Below are 26,382 nucleotides of genomic sequence, written 5' to 3' on the forward strand. Positions count from 1 at the left end.
GGCAGCGAAATTCAAAGTTTTGAATCAGACCAGAACCATAGATCTGCATGTTGGCCACTGCCTGTGACCTTGGAGTTGTTGCAAACATACACCAAGCATTGCAATAGTCAGCTTCTGTTCATTGTTGGTGCATTACACAAGAAACACAAGCCCTGCTTCAGAGGGCGTTAAAAAATTGTAGTTTCACTCTTATGGTTTCTCCCCACGGAAATCTTTAGTAAAAGGCGAAAGATTTATGCCATCTGAAGAGAAACAAGAGTGATCTACAGGTTGAATGTAAATTTGGCCAACTCAATTCCCGGCCACACCGAGGTAACACACGGTTTCAAGGTGACACTTTAGTTAACCAACAACTGAAGGAATCCAGTCACATTCACAGGCAATGCTGCAGAACCTTACAAAAGTCCACAGAGTTTCGTCAAGTATCATCTCCATTCATCCATTTTCTACCGCTTTGTCCCTTTAGGGGTCGCGGGGGGTGCTGGAGCCTATCTCAGCTGCATTTGGCCAGAAGGCGATGTAAAGCCTGGCCAATATATATATATATATATATATATATATATATATATATATATATATATATATATATATATATTATTAGATTGGATTAGATAGTACTTTATTTATTCCGTCAGGAGAGTTCCTTCAGGAAAATTCTAATTTTCAGCACAATCCCATTCAAGATCAGACAAACATTACAAGGAGACAGAACAGGATCGCTGACCGGTCTACCGGCTTCCAGCGCCCCTTACAAAAAAGGTGAGATAGAAGTAAACAAGGGGGGGGGGATAGAAGATTAAAATTAAAATGAAAAAATCAGTCTAAGTCTGGGCTCCTGGAGAGGGGGTGCAGACTGAGGCCAAGGGGAAAAAAACAACTCATAGCCATAGAAGACACCCCTCTTACATGTGTGTAAGAGGGAAACATCAAGCATACAGGAACACAGAGGACACTGTTTTTTGCAGCTTCACTCATTGTAAAAGAAAACGGAAGTCCACGCAGGAAAAAAACGACTACAAAGATGGTGTCTGGTTTTTTCTTATATATATATATATATATATATATATATATATATATATATACATACATATATACACATGTATATACATAATATATATATTATATATTTATATATATATAATATATATATACAAATATATATATGTGTATATATATATATATAAATATATATATAAATATATATATATATATATATATATATATAAGGGCTGTGAATCTTTTGGTGTCCCACGATTCGATACAATATCGATTCGTGGGGTCACGATTCGATAATATATAGATTTTTTTCGATTCGATTCTCGATTCAAAAACGATATTTTTCCGATTCAAAACAATTCTGTATTCATTCAACACATAGGATTTCAGCAGGATCTACCCCAGTCTGCTGACAAGCTAGCAGAGTAGTAGATTTTTGTAAAAAAAAAAAGCTTTTATAATTGTAAAGGACAATGTTTTATCAACTGATTGCAACAATGTAAATTTGTTTTAACTATTAAACGAACCAAAAATACGACTTATTTTATCTTTGTGAAAACATTGGACACAGTGTGTTGTCCAGCTTATGAGCTTGACAACACACTGTGTCAACTCCCTAGTCAAGTCCAAAGTCAAAACTGAAAAGTTTCAAGTCAAGTCCCAAGTCCTGCATTTTGAGTTTTGAGTCATTTCAAGTCCTTTTAACCACAGACTAAATTGTTTACACAGATTGTGTATGCTTTTAAAACGCTGTATGTATTTATTATTAAAAAAAATAGTGCTGACATTGCACTTCATAATAGCACTATTAACCAGTTATTTTAAACATGTAACTCCTTCCTTTACATTTGAAAAAGCAAGTGCAACTGTACTTATTTGCACAAAAGTGTTATCATTGTATTTCCATGGCATATTGCATTGGAACTAGTTCCACAGCAGTTTCCATCCTGTTCTTACCTTATCTCATTGATCTCATCTCACACTGTATATGTGTTTATGTGTGAGTACACATGAAAAAAATAAATTTATGAACATAACAATAAACCGAGTTGTACTTTTTAGATGTCAGGGCCCCATGGAATTTGTACACATATTCTTAATATAGTATACATTTTAACTGACCTTTATTTGACTATGTTTGTCTCTTTGTAGGTGGCTAAAATACGCAATGCTGCTGACCGCCATCTAACGTTATGTTACTGTGTGCGATACATTCACTAACAAAACATTATGTGTAGGTACCTCATGCAACCCTGCTTTAAAAAAATCACTTGACAAAAAGTATGAATAAGGTAGCGAACTGCAACAGATTGTAGTGTTTGCAATGATGTTATAACCATAGACATCTTATAAGTAGACCCAGGATTGGCTGATGTGATGCGAGCAATTTGGCCGCCATCTTGAAGTGGTGATGAGAAGCTGGCGAGCAGCCTAAACTGACAGTTGAGAGGTAGAAAACAAAGATGCCGAGCTGGTGTTATAGCGTTTTCCTGCTCAAATGAGCGGACTGTTGAAAATAGGAATCGGGGGATTACTTTTCACAAGTAAGATTCAACATTAACGTACTATTGGTTGTATTTTGTGAAAAGAATATCATCACAGAGTTGAGAAGGAGCAAAGATCTTCAATATTTGTATGTGAAAATCACAAAGAGGATCTTCTGGGGGAGGATAACGCCCCACCTAAAACAAAATTCACCAGCCACCACTGATTATGATGCATTCTCATTTTAGGCAACATAAGACAATACTTTCTTAACAGTACAACTGTAACCAGGAATAAGTCTTCAAGTAACAATATTCAAATACTATCTTTGTTGGGTAAGACAGACTTTGGTTTTATTCTGAATCCAGTGAAACAGATTGGTGGTTTTAGCAGAGTATAAAGACTTTCAGGTGTTTATATATGTTTAAGTATTTGCCAGACACTTTTATCCAAAGCAACATACATGAAAAATACACATAAAACAATTACTGTAAACATGATTGTTTAGGGGAAGAATGTAATACAAAATATCAATACTAAGTGTCAAGACAAAATAAACTCTCTGCTGTTGCAGCAACAGAGATAAAGTCTATTGGTCCGTAAGATACATAGATATCTAATATATTCATACATTGTTTATGTAGGATATACACATGTATATATAACCTAATCATATTGTTTCTTCAACTTAAAAATAGCTGACCGTTTTTTCCCCCTTCTCTGGGATTATTATTCCAAGTTTTGATCTCGGACGTCTGGTCACTTATAGCAGTGGTTCTCATTTGGGGTTACGCGTACCCCTGGGGGTACTTGAAGGTATGCCAAGGGGTACGTGAGATTTTTTTTTAAATATTCTAAAAATAGCAACAATTCAAAAATCCTTTATAAATACATTTATTGAATAATACTTCAACAAAATATGAATGTAAGTTCATAAACTGTGAAAAGAAATGCAATAATGCAATATTCCATGTTGACAGCTAGATTGTTTGTGGACATGTTCCATAAATATTGATGTTAAAAATTTCTTTTTTTGTGAATAAATGTTTAGAATTAAGTTTATGAAACCAGATGGATCTCTATTACAATCCCCAAAGAGGGCACTTTGAGTTGATATTACTTCTATGTGTAGAAATCTTTATTTATAATTGAATCAGTTGTTTATTTTTCAACAAGTTTTTAGTTATTTTTATATCTTTTTTTCCAAATATTTCAAGAAAGACCACTACACATGAGCAATATTTTGCACTGTTATACAATTTAATAAATCAGAAACTGATGACAAAGTGCTGTATTTTATTAATTAATCTCTTTTTTTCAACCAAAAATGATTTGCTCTGATTAGGGGGTACTTGAATTAAAGACATTTTCACAGGGGTTGAGAATCACTGACTTGTGGCATATACAAATATTCTATTACTGTTAAGCAAACTATGAACACGCCAAAACATGTGTTCTTTATCATAGTTACACGTATGACGAAAAAGCGCGTGAAAATCAGTGGTATTCAGTGAGATAAAATGCACTGACAGTTCATTGCTCCTGCCAAAATAATTGCATTGAGTGGAGTTGATCACCACTCCAAGATGGCGGCCGCGCGTCTCGTCTCGTCTCGTCAGCGCCAGTAGGCAGTAGCGCTCCATGCTGGGTCTACTTATAAGATGTCTATAGTTCTAACGTTAGTAGTGAGTTTACAGCCTGACTGATTTAACTACACAACAAATAAAAGTTACGTTACTCAGCCAATAAACGTTAGCTTACATTCAAAACTTACCCTTTGTGCAGCTTCAAATGTCGAACGAAATTGGAAGTTGGTGCGTCCCTGTCTGTAATCTTCGAACCGCATGTCTTGCATACGGCAATTTGTTTTTTGTTGACCAAGTCGTAGTTTCAATACCCGGACGAAACTATTTTTAGCATAATTTTTCCTCACTGGCGCGTTGTTTGAGAGCTCTTCTTCGTTGGTTTTCCTGCAATTTGATTGGATGAATGCTGTGTGACGAAAATAACGTGGATGTAATTTGATTGGCTGTTGTTCTTACAGGTAGCGCACACGCTGTCACACACACTTGTACATACGGAGCGCTCCTGAATAACTTTTTAATCGTTGGGTTTTGGGGAAAGTAACAAGTGTTGTCAAGTCAAAAGGCTCAAGTCCAAGTCAAGTCACAAGTCATTGATGTTAAAGTCTAAGTCCAGTTGCAAGTCTCTTTACATTTTGTCAAGTCCAGTCTAAAGTGAGTCTGAGTCATGTGACTTGAGTCCACACCTCTGCAAGCAGTGATGAATACTTACTTTCTTGAAAAAGTTTCTTATGTCCACTTTGCATCCATTCACTAGTCTCCTCATATCCAACTGAGAATGTTTTGACCAAAGAGTAACATTATAGAATTAAAATGTAGGTAACTACTCTGAACATGTTCCTTCCATCAAAGCCTCATTAAGAAGCAAAGATCAATCATCAAAGACGAAGAAGACATGACAGAATCAAAGACTTGATTCGGACCAGATCCATCCATTACCGCATGTTTGCCACTGGCTGTAACCTTGGAATTGTTGCAAACATACACCAAGCATTGCAATAGTCAGCTTCTGTTCATTGTTGATGCTTTACACAAGAAAGACAAGCCCTGCTTCAGAGGGCATTTAAAAATTGTAGTTACACTCTTATTATTTCTATCCACGGAAATCTTTAGTAAAAGGCAAAAGATTTATGTGATCTGAAGAGAAACAAGAGTGATCTACAGGCTGAATGTACTTTGGCCGACCCCATTCCCGGCCACACCGAGGTAACACACGGTTTCAAGGTGACACTTTAGTTAACCAACAACTGAAGGAATCCAGTCACATTCACAGGCAATGCTGCAGAACCTTACAAAAGTCCACAGAGTTTCGTCAAGTATCATCTCGCTTTAGTTTAAAGGGCACAACAGGTTCTGGTACTAAGCCAAATACAATACGCATCAGTTTAATTAGTTTTTCTTCTATTTCCAAATTTACAAGTTACGGGTGTTTAAGTGCCATGCGGTTGTACGATTTGTTGCCACTGTTCATTGGAAAGTTCATCTCCTCGCATTCAACAGGGAATGTTTTAACCACTGAGTAACATTTTAGCAATTAGCCCCACATCTTTGAAGACTTTGTTATTAAGATGTAGGTAACCACTCTGACCATATTCCTTCCATCAAAGCCTCATTAAGAAGCAAAGAACAATCATCAATGACAAAAAAGACATGACAGAATCATTAGTCTATGTCAGCTTCATGTTCAGGAAGAAACATCTAATCTCATCATCATGGTTAGCATGACCTTACACTTTGGAAACACATTTCTCAAGACAAGTTCTTTAGAAATGATCCCTGAAAGTATAGTATTGACATTCTCACAAATGCTGAGAGAAGATCATCTGCAAGACTACTTTTTTCACTCACAGGGTGCATTTTGTTGATGTACAACACATTATGGTTTCAAATTTTTAAAAACCAAGACAGTTGAAATACATTGACTTTCCCTCGATGAAATCAAGAGGATTGTCCCTCCATCCATCCATTTTTTACCGCTTTTTCCCTTTTGGGGTCGCGGGGGGTGCTGGAACCTATCTCAGCTGCATTCGGCCAGAAGGCGATGTACAGCCTGGCCAAGTCGCCAGCTCATCACAGGGCCAACACAGATAGACAGACAAGATTCACACTCACATTCATTTATAACGGACAATTTAGTGTTGCCGATTAACCTATCCCCAGGTGCATGTCTTTGGAAGTGGAATGAAGAGGATTGTAACAATTTCTAAAAAAAAAACACACTGGTCAATTGACCAGGGACCCGAAAATTGGCAGCGAAATTCAGAGTTTTGAATCAGACCAGAACCATACATTACTGTATGTTTGCCACTGGCGGTAACTTTCTGATATCATTGCAAACATTCACCATTCATTGCAAGATTTGATTATGTTCACTGTTATTGATATTGCTTTAACAAGAGAGAGAAGCCCTGCTTCAGAGGGCATTTAAAAATTGTAATTGTACTCTTTTTGTTTCTCCCAACGGAAATCTTTAGTAAAAGGCGAAAGATTTATGCTATTTGAAGAGAAGCAAGAGTTATCTACATGCTGAACGTACTTTGGCAGACCACATTCCCGGCCACACCGAGGTAACACACGGTTTCAAGGTGACACTTTAGTTAACCAACAACTGAAGGAATCCAGTCACATTCACAGGCAATGCTGCAGAACCTTACAAAAGTCCACAGAGTTTCATCAAGTATCATCTTCATTCATCCATTTTCTACCGCTTTGTCCCTTTCGAGGGTGCAGGGGGTGCTGGAACCTATCTCAGCTGCATTCGGGAGGGAGGTGGCGTAGACCTTGGACAAGTCGCGAACTCATCACAGGGCCAACACAGATAAACAGACAACAACCACACTCACATTCACACATTAGGGACAATTTAGAGTTGCCAATCAACCTATTCACAGGTTTATGTCTTTGGAGGTGGGAGGAAACTGGAGTACCCGGAGGGAATCGAGAGGATTGTAACAATTTCAAAAAGAAACACACTGGTCAATTGACCAGTGACCTGAATAGTGGCAGGGAAATTCAAAGACTTGATTCAGACCAGATCCATCCATTTCCGCATGTTTGCCACTGGCTGTAACTTTGGAGTTATTGCAAACATACACCAAGCATTGCAATAGTCAACTTCTGTTCATTGTTGATGCTGCTTTACACAAGATACACAAGCCCTGCTTCAGAGGGCATTAAGAATTGTAGTTACACTCTTATGGTTTCCATCCACGGAAATCTTTAGTAAAAGGCGAAAGATTTATGCAACCTGAAGAGAAACAAGAGTGATCTACAGGTTGAATGTAAATTTGGCCGATACTATTCCCGGCCACACCGAGGTAACACACGGTTTCAAGGTGACACTTTAGTTAACCAACAACTGAAGGAATCCAGTCACATTCACAGGCAATGCTGCAGAACCTTGCAAATGTCCACAGAGTTTCATCAAGTATCATCTCGCTTTAGTTTAATGGGCACAACAGGTTCTGGTACTAAGCCAAATACAATACGCATCAGTTGAATTAGTTTTTCTTCTATTTCCAAATTTACAAGTTACGGGTGTTTAAGTGCCATGCGGTTGTACGATTTGTTGCCACTGTTCATTGGAAAGCTCATCTCCTCGCATTCAACAGAGAATGTTTTAACCACTGAGTAACATTTTAGCAATTAGCCCCACATCTTTGGAGACTTTCTTATTAAGATGTAGGTAACCACTCTGACCATATTCCTTCCATCAAAGCCTCATTAAGAAGTGAAGAACAATCATCAATGACAAAAAAGACATGACAGAATCATTAGTCAATGTCAGCTTCATGTTCAGGAAGAAACATCTAATCTCATCATCATGGTTAGCAAGACCTTACACTTTGGAAACACATTTCTCAAGACAAGTTCTTTAGAAATGATCCCTGAAAGTATAGTCTTGACATTCTCACAATTGCTGAGAGAAGATCATCTGCAAGACTACTTTTTACACTCACAGGGTGCATTTTGTTGATGTACAACACATTATGGTTTCAAATTTTTAAAAACCAAGACAGATGAAATACATTGACTTTCCCTCGATGAAATCAAGAGGATTGTCCCTCCATCCATCCATTTTTTACCGCTTTGTCCCTTTTGGGGTCGCGGGGGGTGCTGGAGCCTATCTCAGCTGCATTCGGCCAGAAGGCGATGTACAGCCTGGCCAAGTCGCCAGCTCATCACAGGGCCAACACAGATAGACAGACAAGATTCACACTCACATTCACTTATTAGGGAAAATTTAGTGTTGCCAATTAACCTATCCTCAGGTGCATGTCTTTGGAGGTGGAATGAAGAGGATTGTAACAATTTCTAAAAGAATGGCACTAGTCAATTGACCACGGACCTGAATATTGGCAGCGAAATTCAAAGTTTTGAATCAGACCAGAACCATAGATCTGCATGTTGGCCACTGGCTGTAACCTTGGAGTTGTTGCAAACATACACCAAGCATTGCAATAGTCAGCTTCTGTTCATTGTTGGTGCATTACACAAGAAACACAAGCCCTGCTTCAGAGGGCATTAAAAAATTGTAGTTACACTCTTATGGTTTCTCCCCACGGAAATCTTTAGTAAAAGGCGAAAGATTTATGCGATCTGAAGAGAAACAAGAGTGATCTACAGGTTGAATGTAAATTTGGCCGACTCAATTCCCGGCCACACCGAGGTAACACACGGTTTCAAGGTGACACTTTAGTTAACCAACAACTGAAGGAATCCAGTCACATTCAGAGGCAGAACCTTGCAAATGTCCACAGAGTTTCGTCAAGTATCATCTCGCTTTAGTTTAAAGGGCACAACAGGTTCTGGTACTAAGCCAAATACAATACGCATGAGTTTAATTAGTTTTTCTTCTATTTCCAAATTTACAAGTTACGGGTGTTTAAGTGCCATGCGGTTGTACGATTTGTTGCCACTGTTCATTGGAAAGCTCATCTCCTCGCATTCAACAGAGAATGTTTTAACCACTGAGTAACATTTTAGCAATTAGCCCCACATCTTTGGAGACTTTGTTATTAAGATGTAAGTAACCACTCTGACCACATTCCTCACATCAAAGGCTCATTAAGAAACAAAGTAAAATCATCAATGACAAAAAAGACATGACAGAATCATTAGTCTATGTCAGCTTCATGTTCAGGAAGAAACATCTAATCTCATCATCATGGTTAGCATGACCTTACACTTTGGAAACACATTTCTCAAGACAAGTTCTTTAGAAATGATCCCTGAAAGTATAGTCTTGACATTCTCACGATTGCTGAGAGAAGATCATCTGCAAGACTACTTTTTTCACTCACAGGGTGCATTTTGTTGATGTACAACACATTATGTTTTCAAATTTTTAAAAACCAAGACAGTTGAAATACATTGACTTTCCCTCGATGAAATCAAGAGGATTGTCCCTCCATCCATCCATTTTTTACCGCTTTGTCCCTTTTGGGGTCGCGGGGGGTGCTGGAGCCTATCTCAGCTGCATTCGGCCAGAAGGCGATGTACAGCCTGGCCAAGTCGCCAGCTCATCACAGGGCCAACACAGATAGACAGACAAGATTCACACTCACATTCATTTATAACGGACAATTTAGTGTTGCCAATTAACCTACCCCCAGGTGCATGTCTTTGGAAGTGGAATGAAGAGGATTGTAACAATTTCTAAAAAAAAAACACACTGGTCAATTGACCAGGGACCCGAAAATTGGCAGCGAAATTCAGAGTTTTGAATCAGACCAGAACCATACATTACTGTATGTTTGCCACTGGCGGTAACTTTCTGATTTCATTGAAAACATTCATTGCAAGATTTGATTATGTTCGCTGTTATTGATATTGCTTTAACAAGAGAGAAAAGCCCTGCTTCAAAGGGCATTTAAAAATTATAATTGTACTCTTTTTGTTTCTCCCCACGGAAATCTTTAGTAAAAGGCAAAAGATTTATGCTATTTGAAGAGAAGCAAGAGTTATCTATAGGCTGAATGTACTTTGGCCGAACACATTCCCGGCCACACCGAGGTAACACACGGTTTCAAGGTGACACTTTAGTTAAGCAACAACTGAAGGAATCCAGTCACATTCACAGGCAATGCTGCAGAACCTTACAAAAGTCCACAGAGTTTCGTCAAGTATCATCTCCATTCATCCATTTTCTACAGCTTTGTCCCTTTTGGGGTCGCGGGGGGTGCTGGAGCCTATCTCAGCTGCATTTGGCCAGAAGGTGATGTACAGCCTGGCCAAGTCGCCAGCTCATCACAGGGCCAACACAGATAGACCGACAAGATTCACACTCAATTCATTTATAACAGACAATTTAGTGTTGCCAATTAACCTATCCCCAGGTTCATGTCTTTGGAAGTGGAATGAAGAGGATTGTAACAATTTCTGAAAAAAAACCGCACTGGTCAATTGACCAGGGACCTGAATATTGGCAGGGAATTTCAAAGTTTTGAATCAGACCAGAACCATAGATCTGCATGTTCGCCGCTGCCTGTAATTTTTTGGTATGAATTGCAAACATACGCTATTGATTGCAAGATTCCATTATCTTCAGTGTAATTGTTTTAACAAGAGACAGAACCCTGCTTCAGATGGTATTTAATAATTGAAATTGTTCTCTTGTTGTTTCTCCCCACGGAAATCTTTAGCAAAGGGAAAAGATTTATGCGTTATGAAGAGAAACAAGAGTGATCTACAGGCTGAATGTACTTTGGCCGACCCCATTCCTGGCCACACCGAGGTAACACACGGTTTCAAGGTGACACTTTAGTTAACCAACAACTGAAGGAATCCAGTCACATTCACAGGCAATGCTGCAGAACCTTGCAAAAGTCCACAGAGTTTCGTCAAGTATCATCTCCATTCATCCATTTCCTACCGCTTTGTCCCTTTCGGGGGGGTGGGGGGTGCTGGAACCTATCTCAGCTGCATTCGGGCGGGAGGCGGCGTACACCCTGGACAAGTCGCGACCTCATCACAGGGCCAACACAGATAAACAGACAACAATCACACTCACATTCACACATTAGGGACTATTTAGAGTTGCCAATCAACCCATTCACAGGTTTATGTCTTTGGAGGTGAGAGGAAACCGGAGTACCCGGAGGGAATCGAGAGGATTGTAACAATTTCAAAAAGAAACGCACTGGTCAATTGACCAGTGACCTGAATAGTGGCAGGGAAATTCAAAGACTTGATTCAGACCAGATCCATCCATTACCGCATGTTTGCCACTGGCTGTGACATTGGAGTTGTTGCAAACATACACCAATCAATGAAATAGTCAGCTTTTGTTCATTGTTGTTGCTGCTTTACACAAGAAAGACAAGCCCTGCTTCAGAGGGCATTAAGAAATTGTAGTTACATTCTTATTATTTCTATCCACGGAAATCTTTAGTAAAAGGCGAAAGACTCATGCGACCTGAAGAGAAACAAGAGTGATCTATAGATTGAATGTAAATTTGGCCGACCCCGTTCCCGGCCACACCGAGGTAACACACGGTTTCAAGGTGACACTTTAGTTAACCAACAACTGAAGGAATCCAGTCACATTCACAGGCAATGCTGCAGAACCTTGCAAATGTCCACAGAGTTTCGTCAAGTATCATCTCGCTTTAGTTTAATGGGCACAACTGGTTCTGGTACTAAGCCAAATACAAGACGCATCAGTTTAATTAGTTTTTCTTCAATTTCCAAATTTACGGGTGTTTAAGTGCCATGCGGTTGTACGATTTGTTGCCACTGTTCACTGGAAAGCTCATCTCCTCGCATTCAACAGAAAATGTTTTAACCACTGAGTAACATTTTAGCAATTAGCCCCACATCTTTGGAGACTTTGTTATTAAGATGTAAGTAACCACTCTGACCATATTCCTTCCATCAAAGCCTCATTAAGAAGCAAAGAACAATCATCAATGACAAAGAATCAATCAATCAATCAATCAATGTTTACTTATATAGCCCTAAATCACTAGTGTCTCAAAGGGCTGCACAAACCACCACGACATCCTCGGTAGGAAAACTCACACCCAGTGGGACATTGGTGACAATAATGACCCAGTGGGACGTCGGTGACAATGATGACTATGAGAACCTTAGAGAGGAGGAAAGCAATGGATGTCGAGCGGATCCAACATGATACTGTGAAAGTTCAATCCACAATGGATACAACACAGTCGCGAGAGTCCAGTCCAAAGAGGATCCAAGACACAGCAGCGAGAGTCCCGTTCACAGCGGAGCCAGCAGGAAACCATCCCAAGCGTAGGCGGACCAGCAGCGCAGAGATGTCCCCAGCCGATACACAGGCGAGCAGTACATGGCCACTGGATCGGACCGGACCCCCTCCACACCGGAGAGTGGGACATAGAAGAAAAAGAAAAGAAACGGCAGATCAACTGGTCTAAAAAGGGAGTCTATTTAAAGGCTAGAGTATACAAATGAGTTTTAAGGTGAGACTTAAATGCTTCTACTGAGGTGGCATCGCGAACTGTTACCGGGAGGGCATTCCAGAGTACTGGAGCCCGAACGGAAAATGCTCTATAGCCCGCAGACTTTTTTTGGGCTTTGGGAATCACTAATAAGCCGGAGTCCTTTGAACGCAGATTTCTTGCCGGGACATATGGTACAATACAATCGGCAAGATAAGATGGAGCTAGACCGTGTAGTATTTTATACGTAAGTAGTAAAACCTTAAAGTCACATCTTAAGTGCACAGGAAGCCAGTGCAGGTGAGCCAGTACAGGCGTAATGTGATCAAACTTTCTTGTTCTTGTCAAAAGTCTAGCAGCCGCATTTTGTACCAACTGTAATCTTTTAATGCTAGACATGGGGAGACCCGAAAATAATACGTTACAGTAGTCGAGGCGAGACGTAACAAACGCATGGATAATGATCTCAGCGTCTTTAGTGGACAGAATGGAGCGAATTTTAGCGATATTACGGAGATGAAAGAAGGCCGTTTTAGTAACGCTTTTAATGTGTGCCTCAAAGGAGAGAGTTGGGTCGAAGATAACACCCAGATTCTTTACCGTGTCGCCTTGTTTAATTGTTTGGTTGTCAAATGTTAGAGTTGTATTATTAAATAGAGTTCGGTGTCTAGCAGGACCGATAATCAGCATTTCCGTTTTTTTGGCGTTGAGTTGCAAAAAGTTAGCGGACATCCATTGTTTAATTTCATTAAGACCTGCCTCCAGCTGACTACAATCCGGCGTGTTGGTCAGCTTTAGGGGCATGTAGAGTTGGGTGTCATCAGCATAACAGTGAAAGCTAATACCGTATTTGCGTATGATGTCACCTAGCGGCAGCATGTAGATGCTGAAGAGTGCAGGGCCAAGGACCGAACCCTGGGGAACTCCACACGTTACCTTAACGTAGTCCGAGGTCACATTGTTATGGGAGACACACTGCATCCTATCAGTAAGATAAGAGTTAAACCAAGACAGGGCTAAGTCTGACATACCAATTCGTGTTTTGATACGTTCTAATAAAATGTTATGATCGACGGTATCGAAAGCAGCGCTAAGATCGAGGAGCAGCAACATAGATGACGCATCAGAATCCATCGTTAGCAATAGATCATTAGTCATTTTTGCGAGGGCTGTCTCCGTGGAGTGATTTGCCCTGAAACCGGATTGAAAGGTTTCACATAGATTGTTAGACGCTAAGTGTTCATTTAACTGGTCCGCAACAATTTTTTCAAGGATTTTTGAAATAAAGGGAAGGTGAGACACCGGTCGGTAATTTACCATGAGGTCAGGATCGAGGTTAGGTCTTTTAAGAAGAGGATGAATAACCGCTTTTTTGAATGCTAGGGGAACAGTGCCCGAGGAGAGTGATAAGTTTATAATATTTAGCACTGATGGACCTAATAATACAAAGAGCTCCTTGATCAGTTTCCCAGGAAGAGGGTCAAGTAAACATGTTGTCTGTTTTATTCCATTTACACGTTGTACCAATTCCTCTAATGTTATTTCCTCAAAACGAGAGAAAGTATTTTGGAGGGTAGTATCCGCCGTATATACAATCGTGTCAGTGTTAATAGAACCCCGTTGTAGCTGGGACGCATTGTCTTTAATCTCCTTTCTAATGACTTCAATTTTCTTACTAAAGAATTGCATAAAGTCATCAGCTGAGTGGGTTGAGCTACTGGAAGGAGTCCCTTGTTGGGTTAGCGATGCTACCGTACTAAACAACAATTTAGGATCGTTTTTATTACGGTGGATGAGATTTGAGTAATATTTAGCTTTAGCTAAGGTAAGCATGCGTTTATAAGTTATTAAACCATCACTCCATGCTTGATGGTGCACCTCAAGTTTAGTCGTGCGCCATTTGCGTTCCAGCTTTCTACATAATAATTTCTGAGCTCTAGTTTCTTCTGTAAACCACGGGGTGCGCTTTTTTGGAGCCTTTTTTAACTTTAGCGGTGCTATGTTATCAATGGTTTCGCGCAGGGCGTCGTTAAAGTTGTTAGTGAGGTTATCAATAGAGCCCACATACTTTGGGAATGGTGCCATTACCGAGGGCAGTAGGTCAGCAAGAGTTGTCGTTGTGGCTGTATTAATGTTGCGGCTGCTATAGCAGTTATTATTATTATTAGTTTGATGAACATGCGTCTGAACCTCGAATTTTATAAGGTAATGATCAGACAATACTTTAGTATACGGGAGTATCGTAACTTTGGAAACGGTGATGCCCCTGACAAGCACTAGGTCTATCGTATTACCGTTGCAATGCGTGGGTTCATTTATTATTTGTGTGAGACCACAGCTATCAATTACAGTCTGGAGCGCTACGCACGGTGGGTCCGATGGGGTATTCATATGGATATTAAAGTCCCCCATTATGATTATATTATCGGCGTGTGTCACTAGATCAGCAACGAACTCTGAGAATTCATTAATAAAGTCCGAATAGGGCCCTGGGGGGCGGTAGATAACAGCCAGGTGTAGAGGCAGCGGTGTGACAGACCTCATAGTAAGCACCTCAAACGATTTATATTTATTATTTATGTTAGGACTAAGGTTAAAGTTTTCGTTGTATATTAGTGCAACCCCCCCACCCCTTTTGAGCGGACGGGCAATATGCGCATGTGTAAAGTTAGGAGGACATGCCTCATTTAGCGCAAAAAAGTCGTTTGGTTTAAGCCAGGTTTCGCTGAGACCGATGACGTTAAGATTGTTGTCTCTGATAATATCATTAACTAACAACGTTTTAGGAGACAATGATCTTATGTTTAAAAAACCTATATTATAGGTAGTGGGCTGTTTTAGGGAGTTTTTGATCAAATTATCCGTAGTAGCAATATTAATAATGTTGTGTTTATTATGCCCAGTGCATTTAGTATAGTTACGACCATATCTAGGAATTGATACGACAGGAATTTTCCGATTGTTTGATTGTTGCTTTGATAAACTGCACGCATCATGGTTAGCCACCTCAGTAACAGGGATTTTCCGATTGTTTGTTTGTTGCTTTGATAAACTGCACGCATCATGGTTAGCCACCTCAGTAACAGGGATTTTCCGATTGTTTGTTTGTTGCTTTGATAAACTGCACGCATCATAGTTAGCCACCTCAGTAACGGGGATTTTCCGATTGTTTGTTTTTTGCTTTGATAAACTGCACGCATCATAGTTAGCCACCTCAGTAAAACGCATGTCTAACTCTGAAACACTCAAAGCAGAAAAAACTTGTTCTAATTTAACAGACTCCTTACCCAGACCAGTAGTCTCGCATTTTCCATCTAAATCCGTCTTCGGGATGGAGGAAAGTGGTGTTCTGTGGGGATTAGCCTTCTGCTTTGTTTTTAGCCCCGCTCGGCATCCGCGTTTCCGATCACACCGCTGGCGTCTGCTCCGTAGACGGCCCCTGCTGCTACTAGACTCCCCTGCTTCACAGGCCGCTGGATGTAGCCGCCGATGTATTCCCATGCTAGTTAGCATGTTTAGCACGCCCGCGTCTATCAGTCCAAAACGGCCCGATGTGTCCACATCCAGAAGTGTCTGGCGGTCGTACGTGATCACGGAGTGACCACGATGTGAGCCAGCCATAAAGTTTGTGGAATTGTCCGGTATTTCTGCCAAATGTTCCATCTTTAGCAGGATCTCCTCGAGAGCGCAGCCCGTCCGGGCGCCGCCATCTTGGATCACATGACAAAATCATTAGTCAATGTCAGCTTCATGTTCAGGAAGAAACATCTAATCTCATCATCATGGTTAGCAAGACCTTACACTTTGGAAACACATTTCTCAAGACAAGTTCTTTAGAAATGATCCCTGAAAGTATAGTCTTGACATTCTCGCAATTGCTGAGAGAAGATTATCTGCAAGACTACTTTTTTCACTCACAGGGTGCATTTTGTTGATGTACAACACATTATGGTTTCAAATTTTTAAAAACCAAGACAGTTAAAATACATTGACTTTCCTTCGATGAAATCAAGAGGATTGTCCCTCCATCCATCCATTTTTTACCGCTTTGTCCCTTTTGGGGTCGCGGGGGGTGCTGGAGCCCATCTCAGCTGCATTTGGGCGGAAGGTGGCGTACAGCCTGGCCAAGTCGCCAGCTCATCACAGGGCCAACACAGATAGACAGACAAGATTTACACTCACATTCACTTATTAGGGAAAATTTACTTTTGCCAATTAACCTTTCCTCAGGTGCATGTCTTTGGAGGTGGAATGAAGAGGATTGTAACAATTTCTAAAAGAAAGGCACTAGTCAATTGACCACGGACCTGAATATTGGCAGGGAAATTCAAAGTTTTCAATCAGACCTGATCCATCCATTACTGCATGTTTGCCACTGGCTCTAACTTTGGTATTGATGCAGCCACACACTAAACTTTGCAGGAGTCTGCCTCTGTTCACTATTGTTGTTTTCACAAGAAAGGTAAGCCCTGCTTCAGAGGGCATTAAAAAATTTTAATTATAATCTTGCTGTTTCTCCCCACGGAAATCTTCAGTAAAAGGCGAAAGACTGATGTGTTTTGAAGACAAACTAGAGAGATCTACAGGTTGAATGTAAACTCGGACGACCCGATTCCCGGCCACACCGAGGTAACACACGGTTTCAAGGTGACACTTAATTAACCAACAACTGAAGGAATCCAGTCACATTTACAGGCAATGCTGCAGAACCTTGCAAATGTCCACAGAGTTTCATCAAGTATCATCTCGCTTTAGTTTAATGGGCACAACAGGTTCTGGTACTAAGCCAAATACAAGACGCATCAGTTTAATTAGTTTTTCTTCTATTTCCAAATTTACAAGTTACGGGTGTTTAAGTGCCATGCGGTTGTACGATTTGTTGCCACTGTTCATTGGAAAGCTCATCTCCTCGCATTCAACAGAGAATGTTTTAACCACTGAGTAACATTTTAGCAATCAGCCCCACATCTTTGGAGACTTTGTTATTAAGATGTAGGTAACCACTCTGACCATATTCCTTCCATCAAAGCCTCATTAAGAAGCAAAGAACAATCATCAATGACAAAAAAGACATGAGAGAATCATTAGTCTATATCAGCTTCATGTTCAGGAAGAAACATCTAATCTCATCATCATGGTTAGCAAGACCTTACACTTTGGAAACACATTTCTCAAGACAAGTTCTTTAGAAATGATTCCTGAAAGTATAGTCTTGACATTCTCACAATTGCTGAGAGAACATCATCTGCAAGACTACTGTTTTCACTCACAGGGTGCATTTTGTTGATGTACAACACATTATGGTTTAAATTTTTTAAAAACCAAGACAGTTGAAATACATTGACTTTCCCTCGATGAAATCAAGAGGATTGTCCCTCCATCCATCCATTTTTTACCGCTTTGTCCCTTTTGGGGTCGCGGGGGGTGCTGGAGCCTATCTCAGCTGCATTCGGCCAGAAGGCGATGTACAGCCTGGCCAAGTCGCCAGCTCATCACAGGGCCAACACAGATAGACAGACAAGATTCACACTCACATTCATTTATAACGGACAGTTTAGTGTTGCCAATTAACCTATCCCCAGGTGCATGTCTTTGGAAGTGGAATGAAGAGGATTGTAAAAATTTCTAAAAAAAACACACTGGTCAATTGACCAGGGACCTGAATATTGGCAGCGAAATTCAAAGTTTTGAATCAGACCAGAACTATACATTACTGAATGTTTGCCACTGGCTGTAATTTTTTGTATGATTGCAAACATACACTAACTATTGCAAGATTCAATTATGTTCATTGTTATTGATATTGTTTTAACAAGAGAGAGAAGCCCTGCTTCAGAGGGCATTTAAAAATTGTAATTCTACTCCTGTTGTTTCTCCCCACGGAAATCTTTAGTAAAAGGCGAAAGATTTATGCGATTTGAAGAGAAACAAGAGTGATCTACAGGCTGAATGTACTTTGGCCGAGCCCATTCCCGGCCACACCGAGGTAACACACGGTTTCAAGGTGACACTTTAGTTAACCAACAACTGAAGGAATCCAGTCACATTCACAGGCAATGCTGCAGAACCTTACAAAAGTCCACAGAGTTTCGTCAAGTATCATCTCGCTTTAGTTTAATGGGCACAACGGGTTCTGGTACTAAAACAAATACAAGACGCATCAGTTTAATTAGTTTTTCTTCTATTTCCAAATTTACAAGTTACGGGTGTTTAAGTGCCATGCGGTTGTACGATTTGTTGCCACTGTTCACTGGAAAGTTCATCTCCTCGCATTCAACAGAGAATGTTTTAACCACTGAGTAACATTTTAGCAATTAGCCCCACATCTTTGGAGACTTTCTTATTAAGATGCAAATAACCACTCTGACCATATTCCTTCCATCAAAGCCTCATTAAGAAGCAAAGAACAATCATCAATGACAAAAAAGACATGACAAAATCATTAGTCTATGTCAGCTTCATGTTCAGGAAGAAACATCTAATCTCATCATCATGGTTAGCATGACCTTACACTTTGGAAACACATTTCTCAAGACAAGTTCTTTAGAAATGATCCCTGAAAGTATAGTCTTGACACCCTCACAATTGCTGGGAGGAAATCATCTGCAAGACTACTTTTTACACTCACAGGGTGCATTTTGTTGATGTACAACACATTATGGTTTCAAATTTTTAAAAACCAAGACAGTTGAAATACATTGACTTTCCCTCGATGAAATCAAGAGGATTGTCCCTCCATCCATCCATTTTTTACCGCTTTGTCCCTTTTGGGGTCGCGGGGGGTGCTGGAGCCCATCTCAGCTGCATTCGGCCAGAAGGCGATGTACAGCCTGGCCAAGTCGCCAGCTCATCACAGGGCCAACACAGATAGACCGACAAGATTCACACTCACATTCATTTATAACGGACACTTTAGTGTTGCCAATTAACCTACCCCCAGGTGCATGTCTTTGGAAGTGGAATGAAGAGGATTGTAACAATTTCTAAAAAAAACGCATTAGTCAATTGACCAGGACTTGAATATTGGCAGCGGAATTCAAAGTTTGAATCAGACCAGAACCATACATTTCTGTACGTTTGCCACTGCCTGTAATTTTCAGTATCATTGCAAACATTCACTAACGAATGCAAGATTCCATTATGTTCATTTTTATTGTTTTAACAAGAGAGAGAAGCCCTGCTTCAAAGGGCTTTTAAAAATTGTAATTTTACTCTTGTTGTTTCTCCCCACGGAAATCTTTAGTAAAAGGCGAAAGATTTATGCGACTTGAAGAGAAGCAAGAATTATCTACAGGCTGAATGTACTTTGGCCGACCACATTCCCGGCCACACCGAGGCAACACACGGTTTCAAGGTGACACTTTAGTTAACCAACAACTGAAGGAATCCAGTCACATTCACAGGCAATGCTGCAGAACCTTGCAAAAGTCCACAGAGTTTCGTCAAGTATCATCTCCATTCATCCATTTTCTACCGCTTTGTCCCTTTTGGGGTCGCGGGGGGTGCTGGAGCCTATCTCAGCTGCATTTGGCCAGAAGGCGATGTACAGCCTGGCCAAGTCGCCAGCTCATCACAGGGCCAACACAGATAGACAGAAGAGATTCACACTCACATTCATTTATAACGGACAATTTGGTGTTGCCAATTAACCTATCCCCAGGTGCATGTCTTTGGAAGTGGAATGAAGAGGATTGTAACAATTTCTAAAAAAACCGCACTGGTCAATTGACCAGGGACCTGAATATTGGCAGCGAAATTCAAAGTTTTGAATCAGACCAGGACTATACATTACTGCATGTTCGCCACTGGCTGTAATTTTTGATATCATCGCAAACATACATCAACCGTTGCAAGATTCCAATATGTTCATTGTTATTGTTTTAACAAGAGAGAGAAGCCCTGCTTCAGAGGGCATTTATAAATTGTAATTATACTCTTGATGTTTCTCCCCACGGAAATCTTTAGTAAAAGGCGAAAGATTTATGCGTTATGAAGAGAAACAAGAGTGATCTACAGGCTGAATGTACTTTGGCCGACCCCATTCCTGGCCACACCGAGGTAACACACGGTTTCAAGGTGACACTTTAGTTAACCAACAACTGAAGGAATCCAGTCACATTCACAGGCAATGCTGCAGAACCTTACAAAAGTCCACAGAGTTTCATCAAGTATCATCTTCATTCATCCATTTTCTACCGCTTTGTACCTTTCGAGGGTGCAGGGGGTGCTGGAACCTATCTCAGCTGCATTCGGGAGGGAGGTGGCGTAGACCTTGGACAAGTCGCGAACTCATCACAGGGCCAACACAGATAAACAGACAACAACCACACTCACATTCACACATTAGGGACAATTTAGAGTTGCCAATCAACCTATTCACAGGTTTATGTCTTTGGAAGTGGGAGGAAACCGGAGTACCCGGAGGGAATCGAGATGATTGTAACAAGTTCAAAAAGAAATGCACTGGTCAATTGACCAGTGACCTGAATAGTGGCATAGAAATTCAAAGACTTGATTCAGACCAAAACCATCCATTACCGCATGTTTGCCACGGGCTGTGACATTGGAGTTGTTGCAAACATACACCAAGCATTGCATTAGTCAGCTTCCGTTCATTGTTGTTGCTGCTTTACACAAGAAAGACAAGCCCTGCTTCAGAGGGCATTAAAAAAATTGTAGTTACATTCTTATTGTTTCTATCCACGGAAAGCTTTAGTAAAAGGCGAACGATTCATGCGCCCTGAAGAGAAACAAGTGTGATCTATAGATTGAATGTAAATTTGGCCGACCCCATTCCCAGCCACACCGAGGTAACACACGGTTTCAAGGTGACACTTTAGTTAACCAACAACTGAAGGAATCCAGTCACATTCACAGGCAGAACATTGCAAAAGTCCACAGAGTTTCGTCAAGTATCATCTCGCTTTAGTTTAATGGGCACAACTGGTTCTGGTACTAAGCCAAATACAATACGCATGAGTTTAATTAGTTTTTCTTCTATTTCCAAATTTACAAGTTACGGGTGTTTAAGTGCCATGCGGTTGTACGATTTGTTGCCACTGTTTACTGGAAAGCTCATCTCCTCGCATTCAACAGAGAATGTTTTAACCACTGAGTAACATTTTAGCAATTAGCCTCACATCTTTGGAGACTTTGTTATTAAGATGTAAGTAACCACTCTGACCACATTCCTTCCATCAAAGCCTCATTAAGAACCAAAGTAAAATCATCAATGACAAAGAAGACATGACAGAATCATTAGTCTATGTCAGCTTCATGTTCAGGAAGAAACATCTAATCTCATCATCATGGTTAGCAAGACCTTACACTTTGGAAACACATTTCTCAAGACAAGTTCTTTAGAAATGATCCCTGAAAGAATAATCTTGACATTCTCACAATTGCTGAGAGGAAATCATCTGCAAGACTACTTTTTTCACTCACAGGGTGCATTTTGTTGATGTACAACACATTATGGTTTCAAATTTTTAAAAACCAAGACAGTTGAAATACATTGACTTTCCCTCGAAGAAATCAAGAGGATTGTCCCTCCATCCATCCATTTTTTACCGCTTTTTCCCTTTTGGGGTCGCGGGGGGTACTGGAGCCTATCTCAGCTGCATTCGGCCAGAAGGCGATGTACAGCCTGGCCAAGTCGCCAGCTCATCACAGGGCCAACACAGATAGACGGACAAGATTCACACTCACATTCATTTATAACGGACAATTTAGTGTTGCCGATTAACCTATCCCCAGGTGCATGTCTTTGGAAGTGGAATGAAGAGGATTGTAACAATTTCTAAAAAAAAAACACACTGGTCAATTGACCAGGGACCCGAAAATTGGCGGCGAAATTCAGAGTTCTGAATCAGACCAGAACCATACATTACTGTATGTTTGCCACTGGCGTTTACTTTCTGATATCATTGCAAACATTCACCATTCATTGCAAGATTTGATTATGTTCACTGTTATTGATATTGCTTTAACAAGAGACAGAAGCCCTGCTTCAGAGGGCATTTAAAAATTGTAATTGTACTCTTTTTGTTTCTCCCCACGGAAATCTTTAGTAAAAGGCAAAAGATTTATGCTATTTGAAGAGAAGCAAGAGTTATCTACAGGCTGAATGTACTTTGGCAGACCACATTCCCGGCCACACCGAGGTAACACACGGTTTCAAGGTGACACTTTAGTTAAGCAACAACTGAAGGAATCCAGTCACATTCACAGGCAATGCTGCAGAACCTTACAAAAGTCCACAGAGTTTCGTCAAGTATCATCTCCACTCATCCATTTTCTACCGCTTTGTCCCTTTTGGGGTCGCGGGGGGTGCTGGAGCCTATCTCAGCTGCATTTGGCCAGAAGGCGATGTAAAGCCTGGCCAAGTCGCCAGCTCATCACAGGGCCAACACAGATAGACCGACAAGATTCACACTCAATTCATTTATAACGGACAATTTAGTGTTGCCAATTAACCTATCCCCAGGTGCGTGTCTTTGGAAGTGGAATGAAGAGGATTGTAACAATTTCTAAAAAAAAAACGCACCGGTCAATTGACCAGGGACCTGAATATTGGCAGAGAATTTCAAAGTTTTGAATCTGACCAGAACCATAGATCTGCATGTTTGCCACTGCCTGTAATTTTTTGGTATGAATTGCAAACATATACTATTAATTGCAAGATTCCATTATCTTCATTGTGATTGTTTTAACAAGAGACAGAAGCCCTGCTTCAGAGGGCATTTAAAAATTGTAATTGTTCTCTTGTTGTTTCTCCCCACGGAAATCTTTAGTAAAAGGCAAAAGATTTATGCGACTTGAAGAGAAACAAGAGTGATCTACAGGCTGAATGTACTTTGGCCGACCCCATTCCCGGCCACACCGAGGTAACACACGGCTTCAAGGTGACACTTTAGTTAACCAACAACTGAAGGAATCCAGTCACATTCACAGGCAATGCTGCAGAACCTTACAAAAGTCCACAGAGTTTCGTCAAGTATCATCTCCACTCATCCATTTTCTACCGCTTTGTCCCTTTTGGGGTCGCGGGGGGTGCTGGAGCCTATCTCAGCTGCATTCGGCCAGAAGGCGATGTACAGCCTGGCCAAGTCGCCAGCTCATCACAGGGCCAACACAGATAGACAGACAAGATTCACACTCACATTCATTTATAACGGACAATTTAGTGTTGCCAATTAACCTATCCCCAGGTGCATGTCTTTGGAAGTGGAATGAAGAGGATTGTAACAATTTCTAAAAAAAAAACCGCACTGGTGCATTGACCAGGGACCTGAATATTGGCAGCGAAATTCAAAGTTTTGAATCAGACCAGAACCATACATTACTGTACGTTTGCCACTGCCTGTAATTTTTGGTATCAATGCAAACATACACTAACCATTGCAAGATTCCATTATGTTCATTTTTATTGTTTTAACAAGAGAGAGAAGCCCTGCTTCAGAGGGTTTTTAAAAATTATAATTTTACTCGTGTTGTTTCTCCCCACGGAAATCTTTAGTAAAAGGCAAAAGATTTATGCGATTTGAAGAGAAGCAAGAGTTATCCACAGGCTGAATGTACTTTGGCCGACCCGATTCCCGGCCACACCGAGGTAACACACGGTTTCAAGGTGACACTTTAGTTAACCAACAACTGAAGGAATCCAGTCACATTTACAGGCAATGCTGCAGAACCTTACAAATGTCCACAGAGTTTCGTCAAGTATCATCTCGCTTTAGTTTAATGGGCACAACTGGTTCTGGTACTAAGCCAAATACAAGACGCATCAGTTTAATTAGTTTTTCTTCTATTTCCAAATTTACGGGTGTTTAAGTGCCATGCGGTTGTACGATTTGTTGCCACTGTTCACTGGAAAGCTCATCTCCTCGCATTCAACAGAAAATGTTTTAACCACAGAGTAACATTTTAGCAATTAGCCCCACATCTTTGGAGACTTTGTTCTTAAGATGTAGGTAACCACTCTGACCATATTCCTTCCATCAAAGCCTCATTAAGAAGCAAAGAACAATCATCAATGACAAAGAAGACATGACAAAATCATTAGTCTATGTCAGCTTCATGTTCAGGAAGAAACATCTAATCTCATCATCATGGTTAGCAAGACCTTACACTTTGGAAACACATTTCTCAAGACAAGTTCTTTAGAAATGATCCCTGAAAGTATAGTCTTGACATTCTCGCAATTGCTGAGAGAAGATCATCTGCAAGACTACTTTTTTCACTCACAGGGTGCATTTTGTTGATGTACAACACATTATGGTTTCAAATTTTTAAAAACCAAGACAGTTAAAATACATTGACTTTCCCTCGATGAAATCAAGAGGATTGTCCCTCCATCCATCCATTTTTTACCGCTTTGTCCCTTTTGGGGTCGCGGGGGGTGCTGGAGCCCATCTCAGCTGCATTTGGGCGGAAGGTGGCGTACAGCCTGGCCAAGTCGCCAGCTCATCACAGGGCCAACACAGATAGACAGACAAGATTTACACTCACATTCACTTATTAGGGAAAATTTACTTTTGCCAATTAACCTTTCCTCAGGTGCATGTCTTTGGAGGTGGAATGAAGAGGATTGTAACAATTTCTAAAAGAAAGGCACTAGTCAATTGACCACGGACCTGAATATTGGCAGGGAAATTCAAAGTTTTCAATCAGACCTGATCCATCCATTACTGCATGTTTGCCACTGGCTCTAACTTTGGTATTGATGCAGCCACACACTAAACTTTGCAGGAGTCTGCCTCTGTTCACTATTGTTGTTTTCACAAGAAAGGTAAGCCCTGCTTCAGAGGTTATTAAAAAATTGTAAATATAATCTTGCTGTTTCTCCCCACGGAAATCTTCAGTAAAAGGCGAAAGACTGATGTATTTTGAAGACAAACTAGAGAGATCTACAGGTTGAATGTAAACTCGGACGACCCGATTCCCGGCCACACCGAGGTAACACACGGTTTCAAGGTGACACTTAATTAACCAACAACTGAAGGAATCCAGTCACATTTACAGGCAATGCTGCAGAACCTTACACATGTCCACAGAGTTTCATCAAGTATCATCTCGCTTTAGTTTAATGGGCACAACAGGTTCTGGTACTAAGCCAAATACAAGACGCATCAGTTTAATTAGTTTTTCTTCTATTTCCAAATTTACAAGTTACGGGTGTTTAAGTGCCATGCGGTTGTACGATTTGTTGCCACTGTTCATTGGAAAGCTCATCTCCTCGCATTCAACAGAGATTGTTTTAACCACTGAGTAACATTTTAGCAATCAGCCCCACATCTTTGGAGACTTTGTTATTAAGATGTAGGTAACCACTCTGACCATAATCCTTCCATCAAAGCCTCATTAAGAAGCAAAGAACAATCATCAATGACAAAAAAGACATGAGAGAATCATTAGTCTATGTCAGCTTCATGTTCAGGAAGAAACATCTAATCTCATCATCATGGTTAGCAAGACCTTACACTTTGGAAACACATTTCTCAAGACAAGTTCTTTAGAAATGATCCCTGAAAGAATAATCTTGACATTCTCACAATTGCTGAGAGAAGATCATCTGCAAGACTACTGTTTTCACTCACAGGGTGCATTTTGTTGATGTACAACACATTATGGTTTAAATTTTTTAAAAACCAAGACAGTTGAAATACATTGACTTTCCCTCGAAGAAATCAAGAGGATTGTCCCTCCATCCATCCATTTTTTACCGCTTTGTCCCTTTTGGGGTCGCGGGGGGTGCTGGAGCCTATCTCAGCTGCATTCGGCCAGAAGGCGATGTACAGCCTGGCCAAGTCGCCAGCTCATCACAGGGCCAACACAGATACAGACAAGATTCACACTCACATTCATTTATAACGGACAATTTAGTGTTGCCAATT

General features: G+C 40.6%; 26 non-coding genes across 26 annotated transcripts; all 26 read right to left on the bottom strand.

Annotated features, from left to right (window-relative positions):
* Positions 1-148: 148 nt before the first annotated feature.
* Positions 149-262, bottom strand: LOC133539346 (U5 spliceosomal RNA). Its single transcript, XR_009803304.1, has one exon. It is a non-coding gene; the product is annotated as a U5 spliceosomal RNA (small nuclear RNA).
* Positions 263-5,107: 4,845 nt separating this feature from the next.
* On the bottom strand, positions 5,108-5,221 carry LOC133539364 (U5 spliceosomal RNA). Its single transcript, XR_009803321.1, has one exon. It is a non-coding gene; the product is annotated as a U5 spliceosomal RNA (small nuclear RNA).
* A 420-nt stretch (positions 5,222-5,641) lies between these two features.
* LOC133539294 (small nucleolar RNA U3) lies at positions 5,642-5,856 on the bottom strand. The gene has a single exon (XR_009803259.1). It is a non-coding gene; the product is annotated as a small nucleolar RNA U3 (small nucleolar RNA).
* A 612-nt stretch (positions 5,857-6,468) lies between these two features.
* Positions 6,469-6,582, bottom strand: LOC133539384 (U5 spliceosomal RNA). The gene has a single exon (XR_009803339.1). It is a non-coding gene; the product is annotated as a U5 spliceosomal RNA (small nuclear RNA).
* Positions 6,583-7,217: 635 nt separating this feature from the next.
* LOC133539393 (U5 spliceosomal RNA) lies at positions 7,218-7,331 on the bottom strand. The gene has a single exon (XR_009803347.1). It is a non-coding gene; the product is annotated as a U5 spliceosomal RNA (small nuclear RNA).
* Positions 7,332-7,752: 421 nt separating this feature from the next.
* On the bottom strand, positions 7,753-7,967 carry LOC133539281 (small nucleolar RNA U3). Its single transcript, XR_009803247.1, has one exon. It is a non-coding gene; the product is annotated as a small nucleolar RNA U3 (small nucleolar RNA).
* A 602-nt stretch (positions 7,968-8,569) lies between these two features.
* On the bottom strand, positions 8,570-8,683 carry LOC133539326 (U5 spliceosomal RNA). Its single transcript, XR_009803284.1, has one exon. It is a non-coding gene; the product is annotated as a U5 spliceosomal RNA (small nuclear RNA).
* Positions 8,684-9,096: 413 nt separating this feature from the next.
* LOC133539304 (small nucleolar RNA U3) lies at positions 9,097-9,311 on the bottom strand. Its single transcript, XR_009803267.1, has one exon. It is a non-coding gene; the product is annotated as a small nucleolar RNA U3 (small nucleolar RNA).
* Positions 9,312-9,916: 605 nt separating this feature from the next.
* LOC133539342 (U5 spliceosomal RNA) lies at positions 9,917-10,030 on the bottom strand. The gene has a single exon (XR_009803300.1). It is a non-coding gene; the product is annotated as a U5 spliceosomal RNA (small nuclear RNA).
* Positions 10,031-10,638: 608 nt separating this feature from the next.
* LOC133539400 (U5 spliceosomal RNA) lies at positions 10,639-10,749 on the bottom strand. The gene has a single exon (XR_009803353.1). It is a non-coding gene; the product is annotated as a U5 spliceosomal RNA (small nuclear RNA).
* A 638-nt stretch (positions 10,750-11,387) lies between these two features.
* LOC133539395 (U5 spliceosomal RNA) lies at positions 11,388-11,499 on the bottom strand. Its single transcript, XR_009803349.1, has one exon. It is a non-coding gene; the product is annotated as a U5 spliceosomal RNA (small nuclear RNA).
* A 4,637-nt stretch (positions 11,500-16,136) lies between these two features.
* Positions 16,137-16,349, bottom strand: LOC133539311 (small nucleolar RNA U3). The gene has a single exon (XR_009803272.1). It is a non-coding gene; the product is annotated as a small nucleolar RNA U3 (small nucleolar RNA).
* A 603-nt stretch (positions 16,350-16,952) lies between these two features.
* Positions 16,953-17,066, bottom strand: LOC133539402 (U5 spliceosomal RNA). The gene has a single exon (XR_009803355.1). It is a non-coding gene; the product is annotated as a U5 spliceosomal RNA (small nuclear RNA).
* Positions 17,067-17,486: 420 nt separating this feature from the next.
* Positions 17,487-17,701, bottom strand: LOC133539280 (small nucleolar RNA U3). Its single transcript, XR_009803246.1, has one exon. It is a non-coding gene; the product is annotated as a small nucleolar RNA U3 (small nucleolar RNA).
* A 609-nt stretch (positions 17,702-18,310) lies between these two features.
* On the bottom strand, positions 18,311-18,424 carry LOC133539329 (U5 spliceosomal RNA). The gene has a single exon (XR_009803287.1). It is a non-coding gene; the product is annotated as a U5 spliceosomal RNA (small nuclear RNA).
* A 420-nt stretch (positions 18,425-18,844) lies between these two features.
* Positions 18,845-19,059, bottom strand: LOC133539270 (small nucleolar RNA U3). Its single transcript, XR_009803238.1, has one exon. It is a non-coding gene; the product is annotated as a small nucleolar RNA U3 (small nucleolar RNA).
* A 600-nt stretch (positions 19,060-19,659) lies between these two features.
* On the bottom strand, positions 19,660-19,772 carry LOC133539347 (U5 spliceosomal RNA). Its single transcript, XR_009803305.1, has one exon. It is a non-coding gene; the product is annotated as a U5 spliceosomal RNA (small nuclear RNA).
* Positions 19,773-20,382: 610 nt separating this feature from the next.
* On the bottom strand, positions 20,383-20,496 carry LOC133539335 (U5 spliceosomal RNA). Its single transcript, XR_009803294.1, has one exon. It is a non-coding gene; the product is annotated as a U5 spliceosomal RNA (small nuclear RNA).
* A 635-nt stretch (positions 20,497-21,131) lies between these two features.
* LOC133539401 (U5 spliceosomal RNA) lies at positions 21,132-21,245 on the bottom strand. The gene has a single exon (XR_009803354.1). It is a non-coding gene; the product is annotated as a U5 spliceosomal RNA (small nuclear RNA).
* Positions 21,246-21,660: 415 nt separating this feature from the next.
* On the bottom strand, positions 21,661-21,875 carry LOC133539298 (small nucleolar RNA U3). The gene has a single exon (XR_009803261.1). It is a non-coding gene; the product is annotated as a small nucleolar RNA U3 (small nucleolar RNA).
* A 612-nt stretch (positions 21,876-22,487) lies between these two features.
* On the bottom strand, positions 22,488-22,601 carry LOC133539352 (U5 spliceosomal RNA). Its single transcript, XR_009803310.1, has one exon. It is a non-coding gene; the product is annotated as a U5 spliceosomal RNA (small nuclear RNA).
* Positions 22,602-23,210: 609 nt separating this feature from the next.
* On the bottom strand, positions 23,211-23,322 carry LOC133539332 (U5 spliceosomal RNA). The gene has a single exon (XR_009803291.1). It is a non-coding gene; the product is annotated as a U5 spliceosomal RNA (small nuclear RNA).
* Positions 23,323-23,934: 612 nt separating this feature from the next.
* LOC133539344 (U5 spliceosomal RNA) lies at positions 23,935-24,049 on the bottom strand. Its single transcript, XR_009803302.1, has one exon. It is a non-coding gene; the product is annotated as a U5 spliceosomal RNA (small nuclear RNA).
* A 413-nt stretch (positions 24,050-24,462) lies between these two features.
* On the bottom strand, positions 24,463-24,677 carry LOC133539266 (small nucleolar RNA U3). Its single transcript, XR_009803234.1, has one exon. It is a non-coding gene; the product is annotated as a small nucleolar RNA U3 (small nucleolar RNA).
* Positions 24,678-25,279: 602 nt separating this feature from the next.
* LOC133539403 (U5 spliceosomal RNA) lies at positions 25,280-25,394 on the bottom strand. Its single transcript, XR_009803356.1, has one exon. It is a non-coding gene; the product is annotated as a U5 spliceosomal RNA (small nuclear RNA).
* Positions 25,395-25,814: 420 nt separating this feature from the next.
* On the bottom strand, positions 25,815-26,029 carry LOC133539287 (small nucleolar RNA U3). Its single transcript, XR_009803253.1, has one exon. It is a non-coding gene; the product is annotated as a small nucleolar RNA U3 (small nucleolar RNA).
* Between the last annotated feature and the right edge of the window lie 353 nt (positions 26,030-26,382).

This window comes from Nerophis ophidion, linkage group LG20 (assembly GCF_033978795.1).
Source record: "Nerophis ophidion isolate RoL-2023_Sa linkage group LG20, RoL_Noph_v1.0, whole genome shotgun sequence".
In the NCBI taxonomy this organism is placed as follows: Eukaryota; Metazoa; Chordata; class Actinopteri; order Syngnathiformes; family Syngnathidae; genus Nerophis; species Nerophis ophidion.